At 44.2% G+C, this 9,775-nt stretch overlaps 2 long non-coding RNA genes across 5 annotated transcripts; both read left to right on the top strand.

The window, feature by feature from the left end:
- The first annotated feature begins 2,866 nt into the window (after window positions 1-2,866).
- Window positions 2,867-4,813, top strand: LOC119281596. 3 transcript variants are annotated; one of them, XR_005138473.1, is made up of 4 exons: window positions 2,867-3,354; window positions 3,591-3,709; window positions 4,255-4,387; window positions 4,473-4,813. It is a non-coding gene; the product is annotated as an uncharacterized LOC119281596 (long non-coding RNA). The 3 variants fall into 3 exon arrangements; XR_005138472.1 differs by having other exon boundaries at window positions 2,867-3,330; window positions 4,255-4,813; XR_005138471.1 differs by having other exon boundaries at window positions 4,255-4,813.
- A 781-nt stretch (window positions 4,814-5,594) lies between these two features.
- Window positions 5,595-9,340, top strand: LOC119277202. 2 transcript variants are annotated; one of them, XR_005136983.1, is made up of 5 exons: window positions 5,595-5,654; window positions 5,915-6,033; window positions 6,579-6,711; window positions 7,568-7,867; window positions 9,128-9,340. It is a non-coding gene; the product is annotated as an uncharacterized LOC119277202 (long non-coding RNA). The 2 variants fall into 2 exon arrangements; XR_005136982.1 differs by having other exon boundaries at window positions 5,598-5,678.
- The last annotated feature ends 435 nt before the right edge of the window (window positions 9,341-9,775 follow it).

Raw genomic sequence — 9,775 nt, 5'->3', positions numbered from 1 at the left:
GGGGAAGCTTGCAAGGGGGGATGAATATTTAGACGATACTCCCAAATTTAACAGATATATATGATCTGAGAAATCACTATGCCTCTGCATATGTATATTTAACAACAACAACTTTAGAAAAGGTAAACTTGATCGATCACAAAATGACTCAACTGAATACACACACCTTGGGTTTTAAATCACACGCACTATTACAGTCACAAAATGATACTCTCGTCAAATGAGATTAAGTTGCCTCTAATGGCCACCAAAATGCAAACATATATTCCTTCCTATTGGATAATACTAAAGTCACCAAACCATATTACTTATGAATAAAAATGTCACTCCAATCTTACACCAAACAGATAACGGTCACTATACAACCGCGTACATTGGAGAAAAAGGGTAGTACATTGCTGATAATCTGAACTTCTTACCCCTCCCCTGTTTGTTTAGCAAAGCTCACATTCAGTGTATGCATTGCGGATGACGTCTTTTCTAATCTTTAAGCATCGATGGAAGTATTTGCTAAAAGAATATGGTGCAGCAATTTGCATAACAGAACTTAGCTTCAGTATCAAATATTTACCTCACTGAAGATAACATCATATATATTTGACTGCTAGCTGCACCGACCTCATTGATCTGCACATGAAGTAAATTTTGATGAGGAAAAAGAAGACAGAAGGGTATCTGTCGGGGATATACCCCGCGGTATGACCCGGCCGGAGATATGACCCGGCTGGGACTTGGCGTTTCATCGGTAACCCGCCCGAAGACTGGTGACTCATTGATGACCCGGCCGGGCCTTGGTGACTCATTGTTGACCCGACCGGTGGTTTAGATGGTCGACAAGACCCAACGGCCCAGAAGGCGGCTCGTGAGAAGGACGACTCATATTATGTTGGGCCGGCTTAAGAGGGCAGGTATGAGGAATATTTTCCTTACAAGGAAGTAAGAGCCGGACTTGTATCCGAGTTGTAATAGAAGATAGACTAGTCCTAATCCTACTAGGACTCCTCATGTAACCCTCCCTTTAACTTATATAGGGAGGGGAAGGGCACCCTAAGAGGGACAAGTTTGATAAGTTAGGGTTAGACAGACAAGTCTATAGCTTTCGAGATAGAGCACCCTTATAATCGTGGGCACCATGATCAATATCAATGGAGCACGATGTAGGCTTTTACCTCCACCGCGAGGGGCCGAACCTGGGTAAAAAACCTCGCGTCTCTCGTCCTACTCAACCCCTCTCAAGCTACCACATAGATGTGTTGTGCCTCACGACTAAGTCTTCCCATTAGGACATCTGCCGTCACAAATCCACGACAGTTGGCGCCCACCCTGGGGCCTGCGCACGGTGGTGATGAGTTCTTAGAGGGATTTCTCTAAAAGGATCGAGAAAGTTCGTAATTTTCCGGATGAAGAAGAACCGCTTTGCAAGGATCTACATCAACTCCATGGCAAGAAACCGGGACGACATATATGATATTGGAGATGAAGGAAATTTAGGGTTTTGCGATCAGTCCCCCGCACCCGTCTTTAGCGATCCGTCGAATCGAATCCAACAGAAGGTTGGTTTTTGTTTTCGCATCGCCGCAAGTCGCCGAGTTCGATAGTTTAGAAGATTTTCTTTGTTTGGGCGGTGTGCTGTACGCCGTGGAATCGGTCCAAATGCAAGTTTTCGCCGAGAAACAAAATCTCTGCTGCGGCTGACGTGAGGATCGAGACAAACTACTATAGTACTATCAACACATCAAAGTCATGGGTTAATTATGCTGCGTATTACGTGCATCGACGTTAACTACCACGTGAAGACATCAGAGGAAGATTCCAACAGGCCATGATTGAACAAGCCATCTCCGAGTCGCCCCACCTCGTCGCGGCTGAGAAAAAAAGAATTATAAAAAAGAAAAAGGAAAAACATGGTAGGGGCGGATTATCCACGAGCCGGAAGAGGAGGTAAAACAGGTCGGTCTGGCTGGCCTCAACCTCAAGCCGGCCTCCACTAGACACGGTCTCTGATCCGAGGGCGCCTCGCCTCCTTTGCTGGTTCTGCCAAAGCCAAACCACCAGCGCGTGGCTCCACGGTCGGGCGTCGAGCCGCCCTCACGCTGCCCGTGAGCAGCCTCAGCTGCCGCTGCGAGCCACCGTCCGGTGACCCGCCGCGCGAGCCTGCAGCGCTGCTTCTAAACCGCCCGGGGCCCTTGCTTCTGCTTCTGTTATGCCCGCCTAAACCTGCTTTGAGCCGGTCCTGATGCTTCGTCGCGCCAGGGCCGGGCCGGCAAAATTCGGAGCCCTGTGCCAAACACTAAAACGAGGCCTACTTTCTTTGAAAAATAAAACTATTGTATATTCAAGTTATCTAATATGTCATTTATGATGTTCAATTAAATCCTCTAAATTTTTCTAAAAAAACTTATATTTCTATTCATATTTTCAGATAGACTTTTAGAGGACACACCTTGGATCTTGAAACACAAGACGTCTACACATCCAACAGTTAGCAGCAAATCTTTTACTATTAAAGGGGGATCGAACGTCGTGATGGTTCGACCTCTCGATCCCCTCCTCCCCTTCGAACGAAAACCGCAAGGGCCATAGGCTCGCAAGGGCCATAGGCTCGCAGCAGCCCAAAAATCGCCAACTCAGCCCACGTACCAGATCCACACCCGAAAAACACAATTCGGCCCTTTCCTCCCCTCGTACGATAGCACGCACGAAAAAAAATCTGGGGAAAACATCGCGCACCACACCGACGCAAAAACAGGGCAGAACCCACGTCCTCCACCTTCTCCCTGACCCAATCTCCATCTCCATCTCCAGACCTCTCTCCCAATCTCGAACTACCCGGCGTCCCTCCCTGGCTCCCTCCCACGAGTCCGTGACCACCCAACGGCGGCCCATCTCTCCCGCAGCAACCACCGTACCGGCCACCCGCCCATCTCCTCCTCCTCTCACTCGCGTCGTAGCACCATGCGCCGCACCTGCCGCGGCAAAGGGGGCCAGCCGCTGCCACCCCACTCCGTTGTGTATGAGAAAGCACGGCACCACCGCCTCCCTAGGTCGCGACCTGTAGCGGTTCGGCTACCCCGGCACAGCCGTCTGCTGGCCCAGCGAGGAGGACGCTTTGAATCTGGGACCTGCAGCATTGGATAGAGGATAGTTACATCTACAGTTGGTCCGCGAGCATGGCAAGGCATGTGCATCTCATCCTCTTCTCTGCACACTCACGCTTTTCAACATTTGTGTGCCTGATTGCATGTTAGCCTCTTGTGACAGCCGACAGCGACGATGAAATAATGCATTGGCCCATTGCCTGATGAAGAAGATGAGAGAAGTGAAGATTATGTATGATGAAATATTACAGATCATGTACATGTAACCCTGTTCATTTCAATGATATTTTAGTTCTTGTGATTTGGCGATTTTAAATCATATTAGACCAATATTCTATATTTTTTTTGAATATAGAACATGGGAAACATTTCCCTTAAATATATTGCCTTACTTTTCTATAATTATAAGATATGTCACATTGGTTGTTTCCTTTGTTTTGAGCAAACACTAGTTCAAAATGATTAATCTAGACACTGTTTAACATGATTTAGGCTTGGCACCTTAGCATATATCCAAGGTCCAAACTCGGATGCTACACAAGGATTTCTTATGCGAAGGTTAGCTTCAGCAGAACAATAATATTGATGATGACGATGATGAGCTAGAGAAGGTGAGTAGTGGTGGCCACCTCCTCCCTCCTAAGCACTATCACTCATTGATGTCTCTGTAGTGGGCGACCTTGTTGCTACATCGTCGCCGGCCACACCCACCTCGATCTATGTCTTCACTGACCTCTCTACCTACAACGTTTCTTCTCATCACATGAGTACTATTTTCGGCTCGGATTGTCGGAATATGATTATGTCGTAATGGAACTATAGTGCCTCTGTATATGTTATTTGAAATTCCAGTTTAAGCGATCCTAGTAGTTCATTGCCGAAATTTGCATATTTAATCTGTATTACTGCAGTTTCTTGATTTTCAATTCTATAAACTGGTTCATATCTTATAGTCTAAAAAACTGGCTCATATCAGTATCGGTATTGACTCAGTGAAATGTTTTCATGATCTGATATGGATCACAATTCTGATTATTTGTGAAAAGTATTCTAGCTCTGATATGGATCCATGTTCTGATTTTGTGTGAAAAGTTTTCTTTCGTAACTTCTCTCTTTACTACTAAATGGATATTTTCTCTGTTTTGATGACCCCTAGCGATGCACAGGGTAACCATCCTGCCACCACCAGGGAGCTCTTGGTTGACTGCAATCAGCGAGGCCTTGTCAACTTGCTGATACCACTTAACCTCTATGGCCTCTCATTGCTCAAGATGGATAGTTTTGTGCAGGTTTGGCCTCAACCACTTCGTCCTGTCCTACTGCTACATTTGGACCATGACACTCAGTTCTAGCAAAACTATTGTAAAGTTGCAGGCCAGACCTGTGAAATCTGAGGCTTGTCACAGGATGGTGTTCATGGTCTATAAGCTTTTGAGATGTTGTCTTGGCTCCTCCTTTACAAACAACATTAATGATGATATGCCTCTAAGGGTTGTAGTTAAGAGTTGATGAGTGTTGTTTTCCATGCTATTATTTGTCCCTTGTGCTGGTCGTTGAGAGGAGGGAGAGGGAGAGAGAGATGGAGGGACATCAAAGAGGAGTGTGGTAACCACATAGGAAGACATGGTTGTGTTGCAGCCAGTAGAGACATGGTTTGTGTGCAAATCGATGCAAACCTGCTGTTGTGATGGTTGGGGAGCCGAGGTAGCAGCAAGCAGTGCCTTTACTATTAAAGGGGGGTCGAACGTCGTGATGGTTCGACCTCTCGATCCCCTCCTCCCCTTCGAACGAAAACCGCAAGGGCCATAGGCTCGCAAGGGCCATAGGCTCGCAGCAGCCCAAAAATCGCCAACTCAGCCCACGTACCAGATCCACACCCGAAAAACACAATTCGGCCCTTTCCTCCCCTCGTACGATAGCACGCACGAAAAAAAATCTGGGGAAAACATCGCGCACCACACCGACGCAAAAACAGGGCAGAACCCACGTCCTCCACCTTCTCCCTGACCCAATCTCCATCTCCATCTCCAGACCTCTCTCCCAATCTCGAACTACCCGGCGTCCCTCCCTGGCTCCCTCCCGCGAGTCCGTGACCACCCAACGGCGGCCCATCTCTCCCGCAGCAACCACCGTACCGGCCACCCGCCCATCTCCTCCTCCTCTCACTCGCGTCGTAGCACCATGCGCCGCACCTGCCGCGGCAAAGGGGGCCAGCCGCTGCCACCCCACTCCGTTGTGTATGAGAAAGCACGGCACCACCGCCTCCCTAGGTCGCGACCTGTAGCGGTTCGGCTACCCCGGCACAGCCGTCTGCTGGCCCAGCGAGGAGGACGCTTTGAATCTGGGACCTGCAGCATTGGATAGAGGATAGTTACATCTACAGTTGGTCCGCGAGCATGGCAAGGCATGTGCATCTCATCCTCTTCTCTGCACACTCACGCTTTTCAACATTTGTGTGCCTGATTGCATGTTAGCCTCTTGTGACAGCCGACAGCAACGATGAAATAATGCATTGGCCCATTGCCTGATGAAGAAGATGAGAGAAGTGAAGATTATGTATGATGAAATATTACAGATCATGTACATGTAACCCTGTTCATTTCAATGATATTTTAGTTCTTGTGATTTGGCGATTTTAAATCATATTAGACCAATATTCTATATTTTTTTTGAATATAGAACATGGGAAACATTTCCCTTAAATATATTGCCTTACTTTTCTATAATTATAAGATATGTCACATTGGTTGTTTCCTTTGTTTTGAGCAAACACTAGTTCAAAATGATTAATCTAGACACTGTTTAACATGATTTAGGCTTGGCACCTTAGCATATATCCAAGGTCCAAACTCGGATGCTACACAAGGATTTCTTATGCGAAGGTTAGCTTCAGCAGAACAATAATATTGATGATGACGATGATGAGCTAGAGAAGGTGAGTAGTGGTGGCCACCTCCTCCCTCCTAAGCACTATCACTCATTGATGTCTCTGTAGTGGGCGACCTTGTTGCTACATCGTCGCCGGCCACACCCACCTCGATCTATGTCTTCACTGACCTCTCTACCTACAACGTTTCTTCTCATCACATGAGTACTATTTTCGGCTCGGATTGTCGGAATATGATTATGTCGTAATGGAACTATAGTGCCTCTGTATATGTTATTTGAAATTCCAGTTTAAGCGATCCTAGTAGTTCATTGCCGAAATTTGCATATTTAATCTGTATTACTGCAGTTTCTTGATTTTCAATTCTATAAACTGGTTCATATCTTATAGTCTAAAAAACTGGCTCATATCAGTATCGGTATTGACTCAGTGAAATGTTTTCATGATCTGATATGGATCGCAATTCTGATTATTTGTGAAAAGTATTCTAGCTCTGATATGGATCCATGTTCTGATTTTGTGTGAAAAGTTTTCTTTCGTAACTTCTCTCTTTACTACTAAATGGATATTTTCTCTGTTTTGATGACCCCTAGCGATGCACAGGGTAACCATCCTGCCACCACCAGGGAGCTCTTGGTTGACTGCAATCAGCGAGGCCTTGTCAACTTGCTGATACCACTTAACCTCTATGGCCTCTCATTGCTCAAGATGGATAGTTTTGTGCAGGTTTGGCCTCAACCACTTCGTCCTGTCCTACTGCTACATTTGGACCATGACACTTAGTTCTAGCAAAACTATTGTAAAGTTGCAGGCCAGACCTGTGAAATCTGAGGCTTGTCACAGGATGGTGTTCATGGTCTATAAGCTTTTGAGATGTTGTCTTGGCTCCTCCTTTACAAACAACATTAATGATGATATGCCTCTAAGGGTTGTAGTTAAGAGTTGATGAGTGTTGTTTTCCATGCTATTATTTGTCCCTTGTGCTGGTCGTTGAGAGGAGGGAGAGGGAGAGAGAGATGGAGGGACATCAAAGAGGAGTGTGGTAACCACATAGGAAGACATGGTTGTGTTGCAGCCAGTAGAGACATGGTTTGTGTGCAAATCGATGCAAACCTGCTGTTGTGATGGTTGGGGAGCCGAGGTAGCAGCAAGCAGTGCCTTTACGCTGGATCATGCAGTCTGGTTGTGGGTGGCCAGAGCCCATGGACCTGTCTTCCCCATGTGTGTGGGCGAGTCACACACAACGCCGAGTGTTTACTTTCCTTCAGTGAATTGAAAGCAAGAAAAGAAAACCATGAGGAATGTTTGTTTGTCCATGTTGAGCGATCCTGATCATGTTAGTTTGTGAAGAAAAATAAAATAGCATGTCACTGTAATGTTTTAAATATTTTATCTTTTAGTTGTTTATTTTGGAACAATCATTAATTCAGCATGGTGTTTGAAGGTGAGACATCTTTGATGGTTGCCGTTTTCTTTAGATCATTATCATCCTATTTTAAGTGAATACATCAGAGTTGTGTTTAACTATGCTTTATTTTTTCTTTATGTGACCTATATTTTGTTCTGCTTGAATTGTATCAAGGGACGGAGTTTGGTTTCATGCATCTTGCAACAAAGCTTCCAGTCGGGCGTCCTGCTTCACATTTGGCAAAGGTGCTTCCATGGTTTCTCCGGTCTCTCAAGCGCAGCATAACCTGCTTGCATGAGTTTTTCCCTGCTGCTCGCGCTACCCCTATGTACAACAACAATGTTCCGATGATCTCTCCTGCTGACACTGATCTCCCATCTCCTCATCTTATGCGCCATCTCTATGCTGGTTGATCAGTGGCACTAGACGTTGATGCTCACGCCGTTGTCAGAAGCGCACTGAGCTACTCGACCTGTGAGTATTACTTTGCTCCTCCACTGATGGTATTAGAGTTTTCAATTAAGCTGGTCGAATTAGATGCCTTGCAAATTTGTTGCTTCCATGAGTTCTAGGTACATAGGTGGAAATTGTATTGTTACTTATCTTTTGTCGATCATGAAAACCCATAGTAGTTCAATGTTTTTGTTTTCTGTATGCATCTATATGGCAATTTTCTACAGATTGGTACCATCTTTCTATGGACTGGAGTGTATAAGAGAAGGTCTTGGTTTCTTGAAGCACTATATATATTTGTTGTTTCAAAAGATAATTATTCGATCTCGAGTGATCCGTGTACGAATGCGCTCTTGTTGATACCAATCGAACCAAAAACAAGGTTTCATCATTGATGGAACTTTTTTCTGCAAAAACTGTAATACTCCACTGTAGCTCCTTAACCTCCAAATTGCCATTGTCTGAGTATGAACTCCAACAATTACTCCATTTAATTGACAAACTGAGTTTTTTTTCTAAGAGAAACTAAGCGTTTATGTCTAAGAAAAACTAAGTTTTCTTCATGAAATTCGATAAATTTGGACTTCAGTGTTTAGGCTCGCCATTTTACGGATTTGAGTAAAAAAGATCATTTATTCTTTGTAGTTTCTCAAACATCATACAGAAGACTTAGTTTCTCGTATTGATGCAAATGAGGCTCGATTAAGCAGAAAGGCTTTAATAAATATTCACACCGCTATTGACAGGTCTTTTAGTGAGTGGAAAAGCCAAGTTAGTGCATGTTCGAGTTGTCCACTTGCATTATTAAATGGGTGGCAGTTCAAGGTTTCAATTTCTATCACACTTTGTGACGCTTCCTTCGGATTTCTTTTGATGAATTACCTTTTCACTCCGAGGTGTGACTGGTGAGTAGTTATTTGACTTGGACATTTCATTCTCTAAAGCCGTAAGCACTTAACAGTCACTGCTTAGTCTCCCTTCTAAGATAATATCAAATGTTCATAGGGAGCTCTATGTTTTTCCTTCGTGTTTAATTCCCTACACCAGATTTAGCTCAATCTAGCATATGTTTCTTCTTGTATAATTAACTTTTGTATTCTAAGAATTCTACAGTTCTCCTTTAATTGGAATAGTTGTATTTTCTCTTACATCCTTTCAAATGTTTCAGCTTTTCTTTGTTGGGTTATGTACTTTTGTTATGCAAAAAGTTATACTATACCCTTTGTTCCTCATTCATGTACAAATAGTATTAATTGTGATTCATTTTTCTTGTGTCTGCAGGTCACTCACTGTCAGGACCGACAAAGTGCATACTGAAGATGACGAGGGGATGGGCTAGGCCAATGTGTATATTTTTTAATTGGTATCTCCGCGATATTAATATATTTCCCTTGTGGAAAAAAATATATGTCTTTCTAGAGATTTCAATATAGACTACATACGGATGTATATAGAGTTATAGACGTATTTTACAGTGTAGATTCACCCATTTTGCTCCGCATGTAGACCATATTGAAATCTCTAAAAAAACATATGTTTAGAAACGGAGGGAGTAATTTTCAATCTCACCCGCCCCTTCTCTGAACTCTCCTGTTCTTCCCTATCTACTTTCAAATTCTTGTCATCCTCGTTTGTTCTGATCCTCCCTAAACCTAAGTTAGCTCAACAGTTGGTATAATTAAAAGCTTTATTTTGGTCTGGATCATGCTTTCACTACTCTTGATTGTATCGATAAATTGATAGGTTCGCTAATCCTCTTTGGGTTTGATCAATGTTGGTTTGATTTATCGAAAGGCTGCGACGACTCCATTCAAACCCAATGCTCAGAATAGGACCAGGCATGCATATTGACGTGCAAACCCAGTGTTGTAACCCATTTCATCAATGGCCTTACACAGGACGTCAGGATCTCAGGGGAGCAGTTGAATC

Source organism: Triticum dicoccoides, chromosome 3B (assembly GCF_002162155.2).
Source record: "Triticum dicoccoides isolate Atlit2015 ecotype Zavitan chromosome 3B, WEW_v2.0, whole genome shotgun sequence".
Lineage (NCBI taxonomy): Eukaryota > Viridiplantae > Streptophyta > Magnoliopsida > Poales > Poaceae > Triticum > Triticum dicoccoides.
This window is presented reverse-complemented; position numbering and strand designations above follow the sequence as displayed.